The sequence below is a fragment of the Haematobia irritans genome, chromosome 2 (assembly GCF_050003625.1).
Source record: "Haematobia irritans isolate KBUSLIRL chromosome 2, ASM5000362v1, whole genome shotgun sequence".
NCBI lineage: Eukaryota > Metazoa > Arthropoda > Insecta > Diptera > Muscidae > Haematobia > Haematobia irritans.
Genome location: NC_134398.1, coordinates 90,291,770 through 90,313,419, shown reverse-complemented (window position 1 = coordinate 90,313,419; position 21,650 = coordinate 90,291,770). Strand labels below are relative to the sequence as shown.

The following is a 21,650-nucleotide window of genomic DNA, read 5'->3' as shown; positions in this document are numbered from 1 at the left end:
AACAACACTTACGAAAACAACAAAAATATTTCACCGTAACTACTCGGAGTCTGTTGTCTAATTATTGTTCTTCCGCGTTTTTGTTTTTCTGATCAGATTCGTGTAGCATTGTCAGTGTCTGTCTTATAGTTCATTCTCTTCTCTGTTGGTGTATTGAGAATGTGGAACATCTCCAGTGTTAGTCTCTTGTTGTAATTACTCTCACCTCATAGTAAAAAAAACGGTTCAAAAAAAAACTCATACCAAAAAACGGTTCCGAAAAAAACCTCATACACAGAAAAAAAAGTGTCTCGTAAATTTAAGAAGATTTTTACAATAATTTATTACAAGAATTTTCCAGAATTTTAGTTCATTTTTCGTATCTTCAACGAAAATTAACTACTCGAAAGGAAATTTTACAAATTCTAAGTAGCAATCGTTTAGTTCATGGCCTAAAAAATATGATGGAAATTTCCTTAAAAAATTTCTTAACTGGTAGTTAAAAATTCGTTTGTCATGCTATAAAACTACTTGTGAAATGTAAAGTATTTTCTAAATAATAAGTGCAATAAGATTTTTTTGTATGAGAAAATATTTTTTTACGAAAAATGAACTTGAAAGTGGATAGGAATTTCTTACTGACAATTCCTATAGTTAATAATTGTTGGTAAAAAATTACCCAATGAAATATTTTTAGTTCACATGTAATTAAATTTATAGACATTTTCGTCAAAAATGGTAGATAACATTTCATGAAAATTTTGCAAATTTTAAGTTAAACGTTTCATCGTTCATAAACTGGTGTGCCTTTACGAATATTATTCTTAGAGTAAATTGTCAGCAGATGCTATGAACTAATGGATAGTACAGATATCTTTATCGGCATAGTGGAATGTGATTAATGTAAAGATGATGTTACTTGAGTTTTGTTGTGTATACATGAGTGTGGGGTTGTTTTTATTTTTGTCCATTTAGTGGTTTGTGTGTGTGTGTTTGTTATTCGCGGATGGTTTATTTGGCTGGATGAGGTGTTGTTTTCAATAAAGGCACATGTGTTTTTGTTGTTGTAGGAATGTTTTGGCTTTGCTTGGTTTTGTTTGGCATGCTTCAGTTGTATAGTTGGCGTTGGCGTGGGCTGTTGCATCTTTTTAGCTGGTATGCAACAAGGGAATATAAAGACGTGGAATATTTTGGATTTTTGAGACATATTTTGGTGTTTGTTAATTAAACCTTTTAAATGAAAGTTATTAATATTTTATCAGTAGTTTAGAAAAAAGTTATTAAGAATATTTAGGAAAATATGTTGAAAGTGTATTGAAATTTTTATTATTCTATGTAAAAAAATAATATTCAATTCCAGATGAATTTGGAAAATTTTTGTTGTATCTCAGCGTATAGTTTATTCATAAATTGGTAAGTATTTTTTTAATATGACTTTCTTTTAAAAAGAATATTTTTTATGCATATTATTATTTGTTAATTAATTTTTTTGGAAATCAGTTTAATGTTTTTCTTTGTTGTAAAAACAATATTTAATTTCAGAGCAACTCCAGATGGATTCTAACAAATTTAAAAAATAGAGAATTGGTAAGTTTTCTTTTAAAAATTGCCTTTTTTGACTAGAATATTTACGTTTTTATGACCTTTTTATCATCAAAATTACAGGTTTTTAATACCTTATTTTATTATTTCTTTAATAAAATTTTTTGGAAACCAATGTAATATTTTTAATGTAAAAACAAATATTTAATTTCAGAATAACCCCTTAAAAATTTGGACAAATTTTTAGTACTCCTTTGCCTGTAATTTAATAGTGAATTGGTAAGGATTCTTTAACTTTCTTTTAACCCTGGACAGTCATCCTTATTTTTTGTACATTAACGTCATCCTTCTTCATTTTGACTACGGCTCATTTCAAGACGCTATAATTTTCAGCGCGAGCGAAAAAGTGAACCAAACTTGAATTTATTTTCTTATTCAATTTGCACCGAAAAAAAATTTTACTATTTTTTATGAAAAATGAACTAACCCATAGTAAGAATGACCATGATTTGGCGCCAAAGATTTTTTTCATCTAGATAAGTTCATGATTTTCTTATAAATTAGTTCATGTATTGCATCGTATTTTAGTTCATTATTACTATGCTGTGGGAAGAATATACTTAAACTCATTTAAAATATTCCTGCTATCCGGAAAAATTAAAAATTTTTTGGGAAACCTGTATTAAGAAATTGGTTTGAAATAAACTGTTTGTCAGTATAATTTTCAAAAAAGTAGAGAAATTGAGGAATCAAAGGTACAACAAGCCTGTATACAACTAAGAAATTTTTCGTACAAAACAAGTAAATTTTCTATAACCACCAGTATTTTATTTCAAAAAATTATTATTATATTACACAAAACTATGGCTTATGATATACAATAAAGGAAATATTTTTATTCGTACGTTGGATGCAGTTACTTGTCGGTAGTTAGTAATTGCTTCTTCATAAGAGTAATATTCTATGTTATTAGGACTAAACTAATTAATTTAAATTTCCATGTTTTCTATCCATATGAAAGATATATGTGGCAAAAGTTGCTATATTCATTGAATTGTTGTCCAATTTCATCGATTTTGGCTAACTTTTGTTGGGCGGATTTGTCTTATAAGCATCTGAAATTCAATGTTATATAAAATATAAGAAAAATATTATCAAATTCTATCGTTCATATTGATTTTTAACTTACGGTTTTCAAGAGTATTTTCTAGATCCAATAAGGATATCAGCTTAGTTAGCATTAAACAGTAAGAATATTCAAAAAAAAAATACCATTACAAGACCTGTCTACCTGCAAGTGAAAATAATTATTTTTAATAAATTGAAATTTTGGTTTTATTAAAAACGGACAAAATACGGTTTATAGAAAAACTTACCACATTGAAAAATCCATCCAGTATGTACATTATTGGAATCATATCCATGGACTAATGGGACGTTTTTGAAATTATTCTCAGAATATATTTGAAATAAAAAATATTATAAAATTAAACATAATTTCCACTTGTCAGTATAGCATTTTGTATTTAAGGAGGATATTAAGTTCGAGTTTAGAGGCTAAAATCGCAATTTTCATGATAAGTTTTCTTTAATAATCCATTATACAAAAGTAATCTTTATAAAAAACTTGGTTTGGGCTATTCTCCATCAAGTTATATTTTAATTTGTATCGAAGACGTATAATTTTATATTTTTCTTAGTGCTTTATTTTTAATTTTAGCGGCTAAACTCGAACTTAGTACTCACCTGTAGGAATTGCCGTAACATAAAAAATATAGATTCAAAAAAATGGTTGCATCTCCAACATGTGATCCAGATATAGAATAAATATAGATCATCCTATTACCACTCATGTTGTATACTTTTTATGTAAATCAATTAAAAATCCGCACTAATTTTAAACTGTTAACAGAAATATACAGTTCCTTAATCTGTTATTTGTTTTTATCAATAAAAAGCGTTTTTGATTTTTTTAACATCACATCATTCACTTCTAAGTTTCTAAAATGCTTCGAAATAAATGTGTTTTCATTAATAAACACATACCGCACGTACAATTTTGCAAAATTAAAACCACGTGTGCACTTCATAAATTCATCAACAGAACTGAATGCAGCAATAAAACTCAAAGACACAAATAGTCATAAAGGATACATACCTGCCGTAAAGAAAAACAACTCCACACACACACACGATCCCTTTCTGATCTCGCTATTGCAAGAAAACAACTCTCTCCACAAAAGATACCAACAACACACAAGGAACATTCCATTGTCTCTAGAATCAAAACAACCAACAACAGCATAAATGACGCAATAACAAACACAAACAATCATACGAGATATACACAAAAGTCTCTAAAAACTCCCTCACATGATGCACTCACATTTTCCAGTAGCAACTTTATTGATTAGTTGGAATTCTATCTATAAATTAAGGTAAAATATATACCAAATCTATGAGGAATCTATAAAAATTATATACACCCGTCAAGGATTATATTAACTACTTTTTATTCTACTTTATCTAAAATTTTCAATGTGGGTAAAAACACTCCAACATATAATAAAAAGGGATATAATCTGTAGGTAGTCATCGTACGAATCGGTAATGTCGTTAAGTTAATTTGTACTACAAACATTTTTTTCCATACAAAATTTTTTCTTAGTAAACTGTCCACATTTCGTAGTAAGATTTTTATATTTCCCATGTATTTTTATAATAGAATCAACGATGCATTAACTACTGTGTTGGAAATTTATTTAAGGAAAAATCTTTCCCATTTCGTAGTTAGTGAACTAAAAAACATTTACTGAATTTTTATAAGTTTTCCTTTAGCTAAGTAAATTTTCGTTGTGGTTACGAAAAATGAACTATATTACAGTAAATTTGTTGAACTATGTGAAAGGTAAGATGGTCCTTAAATTTACAAGACACTTTTTTTTCTGTGTGGTTTTAAGTAGTATAACACAAAAATTCATAAAACGGTCGAATTAGTATAACTTAAATTTCCCATTTCCCAATAGACTAAAATGTATTTTAAATCGAAAATGAAATTACGTGTCGTCATTTTGAAGATTGATGACTGTCTAGGGTTATCAAGAATATTTCGTTTTTTATGCATATTATTATTGTTTTCATTAGATTTTTTGAAAACCTATTTAATAATTTTATTTAATGTAAAAAATAAATATTTAATTTCAGAGTAACCCAAATAAATTTGGACTTTTTATGTTTCCCCTCAGCGTACAATTTAATAGAGAATTGGTAAGTTTTATATTAAAACTTTGTCTTTCTTTCAATTAGAATATTTATTTTATTATATCCTTCACATCGATTACAACACAGTTTTATGAGTTTATATAAAATACTTCATTATTTCTCTAATTGTTTCAGGTACAAATTTTATGAGATACGTTTTCCAAAGAAAAGTTGAATTCCTTACACCATTTGATAAAATGCCCCCAAATATGGTACGTTACAAGCTAATATAAAGAATTAAAAACTTATATTTCATTACATGGTGTTAATTTTTAACAATTTTCATTATTGCTTCCATTTTTTTCCAGCAAGATATGTGAAAAAATTACCTACGATGAATAAAAAAAGGATAAGTCAAAATGTCCAAACAGCGAGTTCAAATGAACTACTCTCTGTTCCACGTGGTCATAATTTTTATTCACAAAAAACATTGTATTAAGAACTTTCATCATAAGTTTTTATAATAAAGTACTTTTGCTTAAAGAAAGTTTAATTTTAATGTATGAACATTTTCATAATAGTAAAACGATTTGTTGTTCCTTTAATTATTTAATTTCTCTGTACTGTGGAAGGATTGATTTAAAAATAGTTTAGTTGTCGACATTTTAAAGAGACTGTAAACCAATTTTTATTATCGGGTTTCCCACAAAATAAGCAAGTAAACCAAAAGAATATTGACTTTTTACCTTGGTAGGGGTATATAAATCTTATGGTGTTTTAAAAATGAACTAAAATACAATGTTATAGATGAACTAAAATTTAAGTGAATTATAAACTAGACAAGTTGAAAAAAATCTTAAGGGCTAAATCATGGTCAATATTACTACAGTTTAGTTCATTTTGCAATGGAAATGGGTTCACTGTTTTTTCAGTGTACCAAAAAAAAATTATACCCAAAAACGGTTCCAAAAAAAACCTCATACCAAAAAACCGGTTCCGAAAAAAACCTCATACCAAAAAAACGGTTCAAAAAAAACTCATACCAAAAAACGTTTCCAAAAAAAACCGCATACAAAAAAAAACGGTTCAAAAAAAACCTCATACCGAAAAAACGGTTCCAAAAAAAACTCATACCAAAAAAACGGTTCCAAAAAAACTTCATAGCAAAAAATGGTTCCAAAAAACGCGCTCTCTCTATATCAGGGTGGTGATGTTCTGTTGCACAGTGTGTTGATAGTGCTGTTTTTTGCATAGGGCTCTGTAACCGATGTTTTAAGGTGAGTACTAAGTTCGAGTTTAGCCGCTAAAATCGCTAAAGTGAATACTAAATCAGTAAAAAAGGCATAAAATTATACATATTTGTTGTAAACCTCATACCAAAAAAAACGATTCCAAAAAAACCTTGTACCAAAAAACCGTTCCAAAAACACCTCATACCAAAAAAACGGTTCCAAAAAAAAACCTCATACCAAAAAAAAAACGGTTCCAAAAAACCCTCATACCAAAAAACGGTTCCAAAAAAACCTCATACCAAAAAAACCGTTCCAAAAACACCTCATACCAAAAAACCGGTTCCAAAAAAAAACTCATACTAAAAAAACGGTTTCAACCGTCGAACGGAACGGACGTGTTTTTTAATAGCGGATAAAATCATCGTAATAAGTACCTACTACGAATTTCAAGTGTGGTGGGATATTAGGCCACCATGCAGAGAAATTCAAAGACATCCACTGGGTTGCTAACTTCAGGGCCCAGTGGACGAGTATCGACTGGAGTTATAGATTTGGGCAATGACCAAGAGTTAGGCCCAATTAGTCGACCTGTAGACGGGTCGACAGGTGACGACAATTTGACAAGTCGGACCTTTTCCAAGGTAACGGCATCAAAAGGAGGTAATCCCTCACGAAAGAGATTCAAAGAACGCAGAAATGCTTTGTTTATCCTAAAGAAATTAGGATCAGTCGACCCAAGCACGTTGTCGGCTAAACAAAGCGATTCCTTAAAATGGGCTCAAGGAATTCTTGAGGCTGGAAAAAGGGAACGATCACCGGATGAGCTGCCATCCTCCAAAAGGGATCAACGATCGTTTGCCTCAGTTGCTAAAGACAGCCTTGTGATGGCTATCATTAATAAAGGAGCATTGGACGGTATGGTTCCAAAGCAAAAATGGGGGGAAATTGAGAATGCTTTGTCTGGCGTCTACTCACAGGTGCTGGAAAAGTTTCCCGGCCCAGATCCTCGACACCAAGAGGCTGGTTGGCATCAAGGACGATTTAAGCTAGTCGCATTTGAGGACCAGAGGTCTATAGAATGTTTTAAAGCTGCTCTGATACTAATTGGTGAAGTTTGGGAAGGAGCTGCTCTAGAGTTAGTCGAGAAGAAAGACATACCGGCTAGACCAAGAGCACATGCGTGGATACCTGCAAACCCTCCTGACCCTGAATCTATTTTAAATAGACTGAAACAATGCAATCCAGATCTTCCAGCAGCTGATTGGAAGGTTGGCCGTTTGGATGAAGTGGATGGGCCAAGACGGCATGCAGTGTTTATATTGAACACTCAGTCTTTGCCACATCTAGCAAAGTCCCAGGGCCGTGTGTGTTATGGCTTTCATTATATCCAAATGAAGGTGTATAAAAACGATCAGCTAAAGGATTCAGAAATGGACAAGCCTTTGTCTGAATCAGAAGTAAGCGGATCCTCTTGCGAAGTCGAGGGGGATACCAAGACATTTGAAGACATGGATAGATACCGTATGCGTGAGGAGGCTTCTACTGCCTCAGAACTCACCAAAGTTGAACCTATGGTTATTGCGAGATTCACCGATATCTCTGAAGAGGACATTCTTGATGACTCGATTGAAGCGGCTGATGTGACGGTTGTTGAAAATCTCGATGGTCCTACGGATCCTCCAGATAAATCTTCATCATTGTAAGGCTGCATGTGCTGCCTTAAAAGTTCTCCTGATGAAAGGGGACATAGATATAGTTCTTATTCAAGAGCCATATGTTTATAAAAACAAAATATGTGAATTAAGTACTCCGGGGTTTAAACTATTGCAGTATAGTGGTAATGATGTAAATCGAGCCTGTATAATTGCTAAAAACGAGCTCAACTTGTTTCTGCTTCCTTCAATGTGCAATACAGACACTGTCGTTGCCAGTTTAGAAATAGCCAAATGCAAATATTGGGTATCTTCGGTCTACATGGGACATGACAGGGAGATGCCTCCATATGCCGTTAAGACCTTAGTGGAGGAGTCACTGAAAACAAAGACGAAACTCATTATGGGATGCGATGCGAATGCACATCATAGTATATGGGGAAGTAGTGATACTAATGTAAGGGGAGAGTCGCTAATAGAGTTTATTTTGCGTACTAATCTGGTAGTTTGCAACAAGGGAGATGTCCCAACCTTTGTCACTAAAAACAGGCAAGAGGTTTTGGACATCACCTTGGCCTCGCAAGAACTGAATGAAATGATATCTGAGTGGCAGGTTTTAAGTGAACACAGCTTCTCAGATCATCGCTACATCAGTTTCAAATTTGATGTTAGGTTAGGTTAGGTTATGTGGCAGCCCGATGTATCGGGCTCACTTAGACTATTCAGTCCATTGTGATACCACAGTGGTGAACTTCTCTCTTATCACTGAGTGCTGCCCGATTCCATGTTAAACTCAATGACAAGGGACCTCCTTTTTATAGCCGAGTCCGAACGGCGTTCCACATTCCAGTGAAACCACTTAGAGAAGCTTTGAAACCCTCAGAAATGTCACCAGCATTACTGAGGTGGGATAATCCACCGCTGAAAAAACTTTTTGGTGTTCGGTCGTAGCAGGAATCGAACCCACGACCTTGTGTATGCAAGGCGGGCATGCTAACCATTGCACCACGGTGGCTCCCGTGGTTGATGTTCATATCACCAAGATCATATTTCCGCCAAATGTTAGGAAAGCTGACTGGAATAGGTATAGGGAATCGTTCAATATTATGATACCGGAAATAACAGAGACAAATATGAGAAATGTGCAAGATATCGAATACGCAGTGGAGCGGATTACTAAGGCCTTCAACATCTCACTGAAAGCTGCATGCCCTAGAGGAAAGCCAAGGGGGAAACATCGACCACCATGGTGGTCTACGGAATTAAGTAATATGAGGAAATCCTGCAGGAAGCTCTTTAACAAGGCAAAGTCCACCAGAGCTTCTGAGGACTGGGACGCTTACAAGAAGATTCTGAGAGGATACAAGCGAGAACTGAGAAAGGCTCAGCATAACTCTTGGAATGATTACTGCAGCAGTATTGAGAATACGTCCGAGGCTTCCAGACTACGGAAGGTTCTAGCATCCACCAACTCCGCTCCAGGTTTCATTAAAACATCGGAGGGCAATTGGACAACGTCCAGTGAGGAGACGCTGGAGGTACTATTGGACACACATTTTCCTGGAAATCAGACGGTTGAACCATGTACTGGCGGTGCCACAGTTGCTCAGCGGTCGTTTCCTGTCGAGGAAATTGTATCGGAAACTAGAATAAGATGGGCGCTAAATAGCTTTGGACCATTCAAATCCCCTGGACCTGATGGAATTACTCCGGCGGAGTTACAAGCTGTAACTGACAAAATTATCCCCTGGTTGTCGGTGATATATAAAGGATGTATCAACTTATCATATATCCCAGGAAAGTGGAGGGAAACAAAAGTCGTCTTCATACCTAAAGCGGGAAAAGCCTCTCACTCGAGGGCGAAGGATTTCCGACCAATCAGCTTATCCTCATTCCTACTTAAAACTCTGGAGAGGATGATAGATATTTATCTTAGAACTAGCATCGATTCAAGTTTGTTCTCGAAACGACAGCATGCCTACTCGAAGGGCAGGTCTACTGAGACCGCACTACATGAACTAGTCAGCTTTATTGAAAGCTCACTATCTGTCAAAGAATACACAATCGTGGCGTTTCTAGACATCGAAGGGGCTTTCAATAATGTCCATCCGAGCTCGATATTAAATGGACTGACAACTCTGAATGTTGATCCATGTATACTCAGGCTGTTAGACGAACTGCTAATGAAGAGACGTATTTCAGCCACACTAGGACAAGCAAACATACAAAAGTATGTGAACAGAGGCACTCCCCAAGGAGGAGTTCTATCACCTCTTCTTTGGAATGTTGCTATAAATAGCCTTCTGGTTACTCTAGAAAAAGAAAGGATAAAAGTGGTGGCATACGCAGATGATGTAGCTCTGGCAGTCAGGGGAAAATTCCCATCCACAATCAGAGATATTATTCAGAGGGCCCTCCGGATGACTGAAAAATGGGCGAAAGACAATGGTCTTGGGGTAAATCCCGCAAAGACAGAATTAGTCATGTACTGCAAAGATCGCAAAACTCCCACGGTTAGGCCTATTTCCTTAGGGGGTATTGAAATTCCCTTTGGTGATTGTGCAAAATACCTTGGCGTTATTTTGGACAGGAAGCTGAACTTTAAGCTTAATATTGAAGAAAGGGCGAGGAAGGCAACTGTAGCTTTGTACTCGTGCAAAAAGGCAATAGGAAAAAAGTGGGGACTAAAACCAAAAATTGTGCATTGGCTATACACGGCAGTGGTTAGACCTATAATGCTATATGGTGTTGTAGTCTGGTGGCCGGCACTTCAGAAACCGACTGGTTTAGATAAAGTTCAGCGTATGGCGTGTTTGTGTATTTCAGGCGCATCCAGCAAGACAGGAACAAATTCCCTTAATGTCATGCTGCATCTATTGCCTTTAGACATTTTGGCCAAACAGTCAGCTGCAACAACGGCTGTGCGGTTGCGCGAACTATCGCTGTGGTCGGAAAAAGGTTACGGTCACAGTTCTGTCCTCAAAACAATGTCAGATGTGCCTAACGTAGTGGATTACACTTTGGCGAGTCCACTTTTCGACAAAAAGTTTGAGACTCTAATCCCCAACAGTGAGGCGTGGTGCACACAGACCCCGGGGAATAAAGAATATATAGATTTCTACACTGATGGCTCCAAATTGGATGGACAAGTGGGTTTCGGAGTATATTCTAATGATTTGGAACTTCAAATAGCGAAAAGATTACCTAATCACTGTAGTGTTTTTCAGGCTGAAATATTAGCAATAAGAGAGGTGGCGAATTGGCTGAGAAGTAATGTTCCAAAAAATGTGGGCATTAATATATACTCAGACAGTCAACCTGCAATAAAATCCTTGGACTCTGTGTTCCTCAACTCGAAAACGGCCATCGATTGCCGCAAATCTCTCAATGAGATGGCTGAGCAGTACAATATTCACCTAATATGGGTGCCTGGCCATAGGAACATACCGGGGAACTGCGAAGCCGATGAGTTGGCAAGGCTAGGGACTACCTTACATATTCCAGGGGAACTAGAATTTGTTGGTATGCCCCTAGCTACCTGCAAGCTCATGCTGCGTGAGAAGGCTGTTATGATGGCAAATGTTCGATGGGAGAATTGCAAGGGTTGTAACGACACCAAGCAAATATGGCCCCATTTCAACTTAAACCGCACACTAGATATGCTAATGTTCTCGAGACGTCAGATATCACTCCTGATATCTGCTATAACGGGTCGCTGCCTGATAGGAGATTTTGCAAAAACTATTGGCGCGAAGTATAATGACTATTGTATGAGCTGTCATGATGCGGAGGAAAAAGAATCAATTAAACACCTCTTGTGTGAGTGTCCTGCATTTTGTGTAAAGCGCAAGCAACTTTTAGGAGCATATAGCTTCAGATTACTGGCGGATCTGGAAAACGTTAACTTAAGCAGTCTGCTAATGTTTTTGGAACAATCTGGTTGGTTCAACAAAGAAAAATAATCAAGAAGGTTCAGCGGTTAAAACTAGAAGTGCCCATATGTAATAGGTACTTTTAGTTAATGTGGTATCACAATGGACTGAATAGTCTAAGTGAGCCTGAATCTTAATCGGGCTGCCACTTTAACCTAACCTAAAAAAACGGTTCCAAAAAAAACTCATACCAAAAAAAAAACGGTTCCAAAAAAAACCTCATACCAAAAAACGGTTCCAAAAAAAAAACTCATACCAAAAAAAAACTCATTCCAAAAAAAAAAACTCATATCAAAAAAATCGTTCCAAAAAAACTTCATACCAAAAAAACGATTCCAAAAAACCTCATACCAAAAAAACGGTTTAAAAAAACCTCATACAAAAAAAACAGTTCAAAAAAACCTCATGCCGAAAAAACCGTTCCAAAAAAACCTCATACCAAAAAAACGGTTCCAAAAAAAAACCTCATAGCAAAAAATGGTTCAAAAAAACGCTCTCTCTCTCTCTATATCAGCGTGGTGATGTTCTGTTGCACAGTGTGTTGATAGTGCTGTTTTTTGCATAGGAACCGATGTTTTAAGGTGAGTACTAAGTTCGAGTTAGGGAATAGCCCAAAGCAAATTTTCACAAAGTTTGTATTCCTGAATAAGGATTATTAAAGTAATCGTGAAAAAATGACGATTTTAGCGGCTAAACTCGAACTTAATACCCACCTTTAGCCGCTAAAATCGTCGTTTTTCACATACAGTCAAAGCTCGGTTTAACGAACGATATATTGTCAGGCTCTTTCGTTATTCAGAAAAATTCGTTAAATCGAACGGGAATATTAAATGTTAACTTTTATTGAAAATCGTAGTTTTTTACCAGATGAGTAAAAATTCATAATCATTTGAAAAAATTAAAGCACAGAGACACTTAAAAAATAATACTTAAAATAATCCTGATGAACTTGATATATCTAGGTTAGGTTAGATTGAAAAGAGGATCCAAGATTCGTTGTCGTATGGGGGCCTATATACACCCATGTCATAATTTGTGTGCTCTTAACTTCTTAGACGAATTGCCTAATTTGTTTCCAGTCCCCGGTTTCAAGATGGGCCAGGCATAGGTAGTGTTCATAGTAACATCTTCCTAAAACGCCCTACATACACCATTACTCTGTTGCTCCTGTCGGCATAGATGTACTCTCAACGCTACACTGAAAAAAAAAAGCATACTCGGTTCCAAAGATTTTGTCTTTACTTTAAAAAATTTGGTATTGATTCCGAGCCAAAGAAGCGGAGAATACAAGTAAGGATACTTTTAAGACACAATTCTCTTTTAAATTTAGGTTTTGTGTACTTGCTTCTAGGAAGCAAATTTTAATTTTTCGCTTTCTCAGCTTTTTTTCTTCATATGCTATCAAAGTCCTTTAAAAACGAGTTAATGGGAACTTTATTTTCCAAATTAAGACTCGACTTCCAGTAGAAATTATGCTATGTTTGAAGTGAAAAACTTCTTTAAAATAAAGTTTTGAAAAACATGTCCTATATTTGAACGATTTTTTGCTTTGTAGTCAAGATGCAAAAAGACAACAAATTTAAAGACAATTTCATTAAATTTAAAGAATTTTTCTGAATTATTAAAGTCAAGTTGGCCTATAAAGCCTATAAATTTTTTCTTTCATGTTAAGATACCCATTTTTAAGTCAAATCACTTAATTATAAGGACAATACGACTTCATTGAAAAGTTTATCGACTTTTGGACAAGGAAAATAACTTTATTTTAGAGAAATGCGTCTTCTATGCTAAGCAAAATTTGTATTCGTATTTTAAAGACATGAAATCTTTGACCTCACGACAATATTTTTTTCAGTGTAGATTGTCGTTTCGACCGAGCACCAAAAAAGTTTTTCAGCGGTAGTTTATCCCTCTCACTAATGATGTTGACATTCCTGTGTATTTTATAGTTTCTCTTCAGCTATAAGACGGAGGTTCCTTGTTATTGAGCTAAATATAGAATCGGGTAGCACTCATTATTAAGAGAAAAATTCACCACTTGTTCAACTGGCAATCCTACGAAATATTGCCACTAACGAACCTATCACAGGACTAGTACCAGTGCTCGAGTTTGTCGTAGTTTTTAAATTTTCATATATTTTATTGATTTCTATACTCTCTTTATTTTAAAATTTTATTTGATCTAGACATTTACCTATGGGCCAACATAGTCCAAAAGTTTTTCTTTCTGGTGCAATTTGGATGATCAAAATAATACCGGTACCTAAGGGTTTGTCCCAGATTGGTTCATGAGGACCTGTCTAGTCCTACTAAGTTCTCCCAAGTAATGTAGTTTGGAATGGGTCCAATCCGTGGCATGCAGTGTAAATTTATCCCCGTCAATGACAAACCCGTGTTGAAGTGACCGGTCCCTTCCATACGTTTCGGCCAGAACTGGGACTGGTCTATTCACAGCAGGGAGTAGTCCTGTGCCGGCTCTGTTGTAGATCCATTTCCCGTAGCGAAGCTGAGCCACTCTATCTAACCTAACTTTACCAGTTACCCGGCCATTGAATATGTGTTTTCAAACATTTTAACGGAATCTAAATATCTTGGGAATGCCGTACTTTGTGGACATTTCCTAAGGACTTAAGCCATTCTCACAATCGTCAAATAGTGCTGATTTTTTTGTTGTTTATTTTCTTAAGATTAAAAGCCTTTTCGTTAAATCGAACGTAAATTTTGTTCAATTGTTCGTTATTTAGAATACTCAATGTTAAGAATTTTGACGTTCGTTAAATTGGATTTTCGCTAAATGGGATATTCGTTAAACAGAGCTTCGACTGTATTCTTATATTCCACATATAGGAATATAAGAATATGTTTGCAATCAAAAGGTGGGTACTATTGTTCTTTTAAAATTATAAAATTTTTTCACTCCTAGTTTTCGTTGTTTTTTTTTTTTTTTTTTTGATTTCAGCTTAAAACCATACATTGACTAAACTACAAGTGTAGCTTAACCCAAAGATAATAAAAGAGGAAGATGGGAGATTGGCTACTGAGCACATCAAACCATTTACCACATTAGTTTAATACTCGAACCAAACGCGTATACGACAAGTATTGACATAGCATTAAAATGCAAATAAAAAGAAATTAAGAGCACGAAATATATTTCCATAAAGGCGAAAATGTTGTTGTTGTTGTTGTTGCTTAAAATTTAACATTGTTTCATTAAGAAAATTACATTTTTCATTTAAAAAATAAAAACTAAAAACAACTAAAAGATTACAAACATGTATTAAACTAATCTGGTAAATGCAACATTTGGTATGACGCAAGCCAATCTCCCATCTTCCTCTTTTATAATCTTTGGCTTAACCAACAGAGGAAAAGAATGTTTGTCAAATTTATTTGGGCAAAGCTCTATAGACTGCAAGATGGTTGGATGGACGCACGTTTCGGAATTACCACATTCCTCGTCAGCAACCTCTACTTGCAGCAAAACTGTCAAAAAATTAGGCAGTTCATTAAACCCAACAATAAACCACACTTGAACCTTCCGAAAAAAGAAAATTGATAGCCGGCATAAGCCGGCTATCAATTAAAACCAAGAGCGGTATGGGTTTGTTGGAAGATTTACCTTGAAGTTGCGAAGTAGCGTTGGCATTAAATTGCATTTTTGTTATCAGCCTTTTTCAGTTTGAACCCAATTAGAGAGCAGTATATCTGATATATAAACTAATGAACTGAATTATGTAATGGTTAAAAAAGTTATATCTTTTGGAGTTAAAAATATGAAAAATATCCGAAAATAATAAAAATATGTATTTTCCTTTTATATTTTTTCTATTTCAAAGTATTATCAATATAACACCAAAGATTTTCTTCCATTGCTTTGCCATTATTTTTGCCTTTGAATGGTTCAAATTTTAATAGACGATTTCAATGTGTGGAAATTTTGGAAAGGAATTGTTACTAAAATTAAATTGCCGAGCTCCTTAATATACCTTTTTATGCTCAACGACTACAACTGCAAAAGAAGAATATAAATCTGCAACCTGGAACTAAGAATTGAGCTTGATACCCTATGCAGGTAATGTTTAACAAAATTAACTTTTAATTGAACAAAATTAAATCCGAGTTATTCTGTTTACTTTCAGAAAAACTAATTTAGCTACAGGCTGCTGATTTATTGGAAATCTGGGCGCATCAACATATTAGAAGGAACATGCTGACATTATTATGATAAAGAAGATAATGATTTATAAAGTTTATTTTTTAACCATTTAGTTATTATTGATCATAATTGTATGTCTAAGTTATTTTAGGACAAATCACACAAATAACAAAAACCAAATTCTTTAGTCTATAGCATAATTCAGAAAAATAAAATATTCATGTTTTATAAGAAACGAATATTTTTATACCCTTCACCACTTCACCTTCACAAGGTATAATAAGTTTGTGCATTTGTATGTAACACCAAGAAGGAGTAATCACAGACCAACCTTTTAGTATACGGATCGGCTTAGAATTAAATTCTGAGTCGATTTAGCGATGTCCGTCTGTCTGTATGTCCGTCTGTCTGTTGGTGTATTTTTGTGTGCAAAGTACAGCTCGCAGTTTTAGTCCGATTGTCCTTAAATTTGGTATAGGCCTGTTTCGGCTCAAAGACGATCCCTATTGATTTTGGAAAAAATCGGTTCAGATTTAGATATAGCTGCCATATATATTTTTCACCGATCTGGTCATAATTGGCGTGTATATCAACCGATCTTCCTCAAATTCCGTACATCCGAATATTTTATGAGTCTCGAAAAACTTGCCAAATATCACCCAAATCGGTTCAGATTTAGATATAGCTCCCATATATAGCTTTCGCCCGATTTACACTCATTTGCCCACAGAGGCCAATTCTTTGCTCCGATTTAGTTGAAATTTTGCATAGGGAGTAGAATTAGCATAGTAACTATGCGTGCCAAATTTGGTTGAAATCGGTTCAGATTTGGATACATCTCCCATATATATGTTTTTCTGATTTCGACAAAAATGGTCAAAATACCAACATTTTCCTTGTAAAATCGCCACTGCTTAGTCGAAAAGTTGTAAAAATGACTCTAATTTTCCTAAACTTCTAATACATATATATCGAGCGATAAATCATAAATAAACTTTTGCGAAGTTTCCTTAAAATTGCTTCAGGTTTAAATGTTTCCCATATTTTTTTTTACTAAAATTGTAGGAGCCACCGTGGTGCAATGGTTAGCATGCCCGCCTTGCATACACAAGGTCGTGGGTTCGATTCCTGCTACGACCGAACACCAAAAACTTTTCAGCGGTGGATTATCCCACCTCAGTAATACTGGTGACATTTCTGAGGGTTTCAAAGCTTCTCTAAGTGGTTTCACTGGAATGTGGAACGCCGTTCGGACTCGGCTATAAAAAGGAGGTCCCTTGTCATTGAGCTTAACATGGAATCGGGCAGCACTCAGTGATAAGAGAGAAGTTCACCACTGTGGTATCACAATGGACTGAATAGTCTAAGTGAGCCTGATACATCGGGCTGCCACATAACCTAACCTAACCTAACCTACTAAAATTGTGTTCCACCCTAGTGCATTAGCCAACTTAAATTTGAGTCTATAGATTTTGTAAAAGTCTATCAAATTCTGTCCAAATCGAGTGATATTTAAATGTATGTATTTGGGACAAACCTTTATATATAGCACCCAACACATTTAACGGATGTGATATGGTATCGAAAATTTAGCTCTACAAAGTGGTGCAGGGTATAATATAGTCGGCCCCGCCCGACTTTAGACTTCCCTTACTTGTTTTATTTCAAATAAAACTAAATAAGATTTTGGGGGCTCAATGTATACATTTCTTGATTGAAATGCATTGCCAACATCAATTAATAATTTAATTGAATCAATTAAATAGTTGATTGATTTTTGCCGCGAAATTAATTAAAATTTTAATTGATTCAATTAAAACTGTGATTGAATTCTATGTCAAAAACCAATCACTTTTTTAATTGATTCAATCACACAATTAATTGATTCCGTGACAAAATTCAATTAAATTTTTAATTGAAAATCGTGTTGGTTTTCAATCAAAATGGGTGATTGATACTACCATTTTCGTGATTGGGCGCAACTCTAGTTTAGCTATACCACTCAACAATTTTTTTTTGTTTTTTTTGGGTCGACAGAAAATTAAATTTTATGTCGAAATAGCAAGTAACCGGTTTGCGGTCGTATCCGGATAACCGGTTATTCGAGCCTAAAGTATAAAGGCCGGTATGCACCTCTACACACAAAAAAAAATTTTTTGATTTCAATCACGAAAATCGCGGATTCAATCATTTTTTTAATTGAAATGTCTTCAATCACGAAAATGATAGTATCAATCACCCATTTTGATTGAAAACCAACACGATTTTTAATTAAAAATTTAATTGATTTTTGTCACGGAATCAATTAATTGTGTGATTGAATCAATTAAAAACGTGATTGATTTTTAGCATAAAATTCAATCACAGTTTTAATTGAATCAATTAAAATTTTAATTAATTTCGCGACAAAAATCAATCAACCATTTGATTCATTCAATTAAATAATTAATTGAAATTGGCTATAAATTTCGATCAAAAATTTACATATTGCGAACCCAAAATCGTATTTAGTTTTTTTCTTTTGAAATAAAAGAAAATATGTGTTTCTTATAAAACATATTTAATATTTTATTATTTTTTGAATTATGCAATAGACAAATAAATTTGGTTCTTGTCATTTGTGTTTTGTTCTAACATAACTTACAAATACAACTACTATCAATAACAACTATAGGGTGAAAAAATAAATTATATAAATCATTATCTTCCTTATAATAATAACCATGTTAGCATGTTCCTTCTAATATGTAGATGCGCCTAGATTTCCAATAAATCAGCAGCCTATAAGCTAAATTAATTTTTCTGAAAGTAAACAGAATAATTCGAATTTAATTTTGTTCAATTAAAAGTTAATTTTGTTAAACATTACCTGCATAGAATATCAAGTTCAATTCTTAGTTCCAGGTTGCAGATTTATAATCTTCTTTTGCAGTTGTAGTCTTTTAGCATAAAAAGGTGTATTAAGGAGCTCGGTAATTTAATTTTAGTAACAATTCCTTTCCAAAATTTCCACACATTAAAATCGTCTATTAAAATTTGAACCAATCAAAGACAAAAATAATTGGAAAGCAATGTAATATTTGGTATTATATTGATGATACTTTGCAAATTCTGGAAATAGAAAAAAATATAAATGGAAAATACATATTTTTATTATTATCGGATATTTTTCATATTTTTAAATCCAAAAGAAATATTTTTTTTACCATTACATAATTCAGCTCATTAGTTTATATACCAGATATACTGCTCTCTACTTGGGTTCAAACTGAAAAAGACAGGTAAAACAAAAATGCAATTTAATGCCAACGCTACTTCGCAACTTCAAGGTGAATCTTCCAACAAACCCATACCGCTCTTGGTTTTAAGAAAACTAGGAGTGAAAAAAATTTATAATTTTAAAAGATCAGTGCGGTACCCACTTTTTTATTGCAAACATATTATTATATATTTGATAAAATGATGGAGTTGATGGGATTGATTGGTCAATTTCACGAAATAAAATTGGTCACTAAAAGAAATGAATAAAAAATATATTATTTTAGTCCGTTTAATGTAAACAGGCTTCAATGGAAAACGGTATTCACATTTCACAATTTTTCACCTTCAATAAGCGTAGATTGTTTTCCATTTTTACAATACCACAAAACACAAACACAGGTAATTTCAAATGCGTTCTGTCATATATTTTTTCAAACCTTTACCACGTGTCCGTTTGTTGTTGCACACTTTATTTATTTCAACCCTTTGCTATGATTTGTTGTTGCGTTCAAAATATTTATGCACACATTTTGAACGCAGCAGACAGAATGTCGCCAATCATGTTTTTCAATTTACGCGAAAAACAAAAACCCAACCGTTCGTTACGAGTTACTTCCACAGACTGATCTCTCCATCATACATTGTTGAATAAATACCCATTCTCTTGTTCTCTTTTCGCTCAAAATTATTCAGTTTCATTCACAAAGGTGATTGGATCAATCACATATGTAATTGGAAACGGAAAAAAATTCAATCAATTTGTAATTGAACATTATTTCCGAATTGATTAACAAATTGATTGAATAAATTAATATTTTAATTGGAAACGTAACAAATATCAATCATTTTTTTAATTGGATTTTATTCGGATTTGATTAAATAATTAATTGAATCAATTAACATATTAATTGAATCCGTTTCCAAATTCAATTAAGTGTTTAAATGAAAAAATTTTGGTGATAATTTTTTGTGTGTAGCGAAATTTTCGGTAGCAAAAATTTATTTAAGTCTACAACAAAAAAACAGGGCTGTGTACACAAATTTTAATCCAGCTAATCGCTTTTAAAAATTGTTAATATATGTTCCAAATATTCCTCAAATAAATTTACAGACCTTTTAAAACTTTTACTCACACAATGATTGTAATAAATTAAATGTTTGCTGCCAAAATATGCTTTTGACAACCCTGTTATTTTCATTAGAGGTGCGTACCAGCTTACGAAATTGAACGCTACCGAAAATTTCGTTAGCATAAATAGCAATGCATTTCTTATGGGAATGAAATTTTTCGCTAGAGGTGCATACCGGCCTTAAGTAAATAATCGTTATTAAATCCTGTTCTACTGAACCGGCTATCGGTCTAGGTTCTACGTTAATAAATGTGAATTTTCGAACCTGTTTTTTTACAAAGCTGGTTATAAATCAAAAAGTGTTCAATATAAAGTTACTAAGTAACCGGTTGGAAATGTAGCCAACACTTCCACCTATTCGCTAAAGTTACATTTAGGCAGATATCTCTGCCAGAGGCAGATTTCTCTGCCAGAGGCAGATTTCTCTGCCAGAGGCAGATATCTCTGCGCCAATGAATTTAATCATATCCGTGAAATGTGGACTTTTGCATACACTCATAGAAAAAGTCTGCTGTTAATAGCAAACGCTGACTGCTGTTTTCAGCAAACAAAATGCTGCTGTTTTAGCAGTTTTTTTGTTAAAACAGCAAACAATCTGTTATTTTGCAACAGCAAACATACTGCAGAAAAGTCAGTTGTTTGCTGAAATTTTCTGCTGATCCGAATAAAATTATAAATTCACTCCGGTCAAATGGACAATAGTAAAATGGTACACATTATATAACATCAAAAATTAAAAACTATTCGTATTTTTTGATTATGCAATAACATTTGTGAACAAAATATCCTTTTTAGTAATTTACATTTCTTAATTAAATGGGCTTTGTATACGCTTAACTTCTATGAATATGTGGCTAACATAAATATTTGTCCCGAACGACAAATCTAACATGTCAATGTCTTCGATAGTCGATATATGGCTGTTCTACAATTTTAACAAAACAGCCGCAGAAAAACTCAACTTGATGAAGATCTTCTAAAAGGACTCTATATTCTTGTAAAGTATTTTCCAATAAGAGCTGTTATTTTCGTATTCGAAGAAAAAATTAATGTTTTGCTATAAATGTTCGGATGTTTATTTCACAATAAAGCGAAAAGTATGCAATCGATAATGAAAAGTAATTTCAACCAAATATATTCATGTGAATTCTACCGTTGAGGCTGTGATTTTAAAAAAATCGCGCGATTTTTTTGAAAAAATTGTTCAATTTTCTTTGTAAACCGGATATAATTATAAACCGGTTAACATCTACGGTTTTAGTGATGATATTCGCCTAAATTTAACTATGACGGATAAATTAGCACCTTTATATCGAGTAGTTTTTGAGTTTTGAGATGTTTTGTAAAAAACCGGTTCCAAAAAACACGTTTTCATCTGTATATCCGGAACGGATATATCGAATAGATCGATTTATGCATAATTTAAAGGGGTTATCATTAGCTTGCTAGAGGTGTATATTAGACTTTAGAACCGAATAACCGGTTACAGCCGCCAGGAAAAAAATGTAATCTACTCTTAGAGTTCTACCATCTATGAAGTTTTGGAAGAAATCTGAGAGGTA

General features: G+C 33.7%; 1 long non-coding RNA gene across 1 annotated transcript; it reads right to left on the bottom strand.

Moving 5' to 3' along the window:
* Window positions 1-18,566: 18,566 nt before the first annotated feature.
* Window positions 18,567-19,562, bottom strand: LOC142223225 (uncharacterized). The gene is made up of 2 exons (XR_012718635.1): window positions 18,904-19,562; window positions 18,567-18,808 (listed from the first exon to the last, which is right to left on the bottom strand). It is a non-coding gene; the product is annotated as an uncharacterized LOC142223225 (long non-coding RNA).
* Between the last annotated feature and the right edge of the window lie 2,088 nt (window positions 19,563-21,650).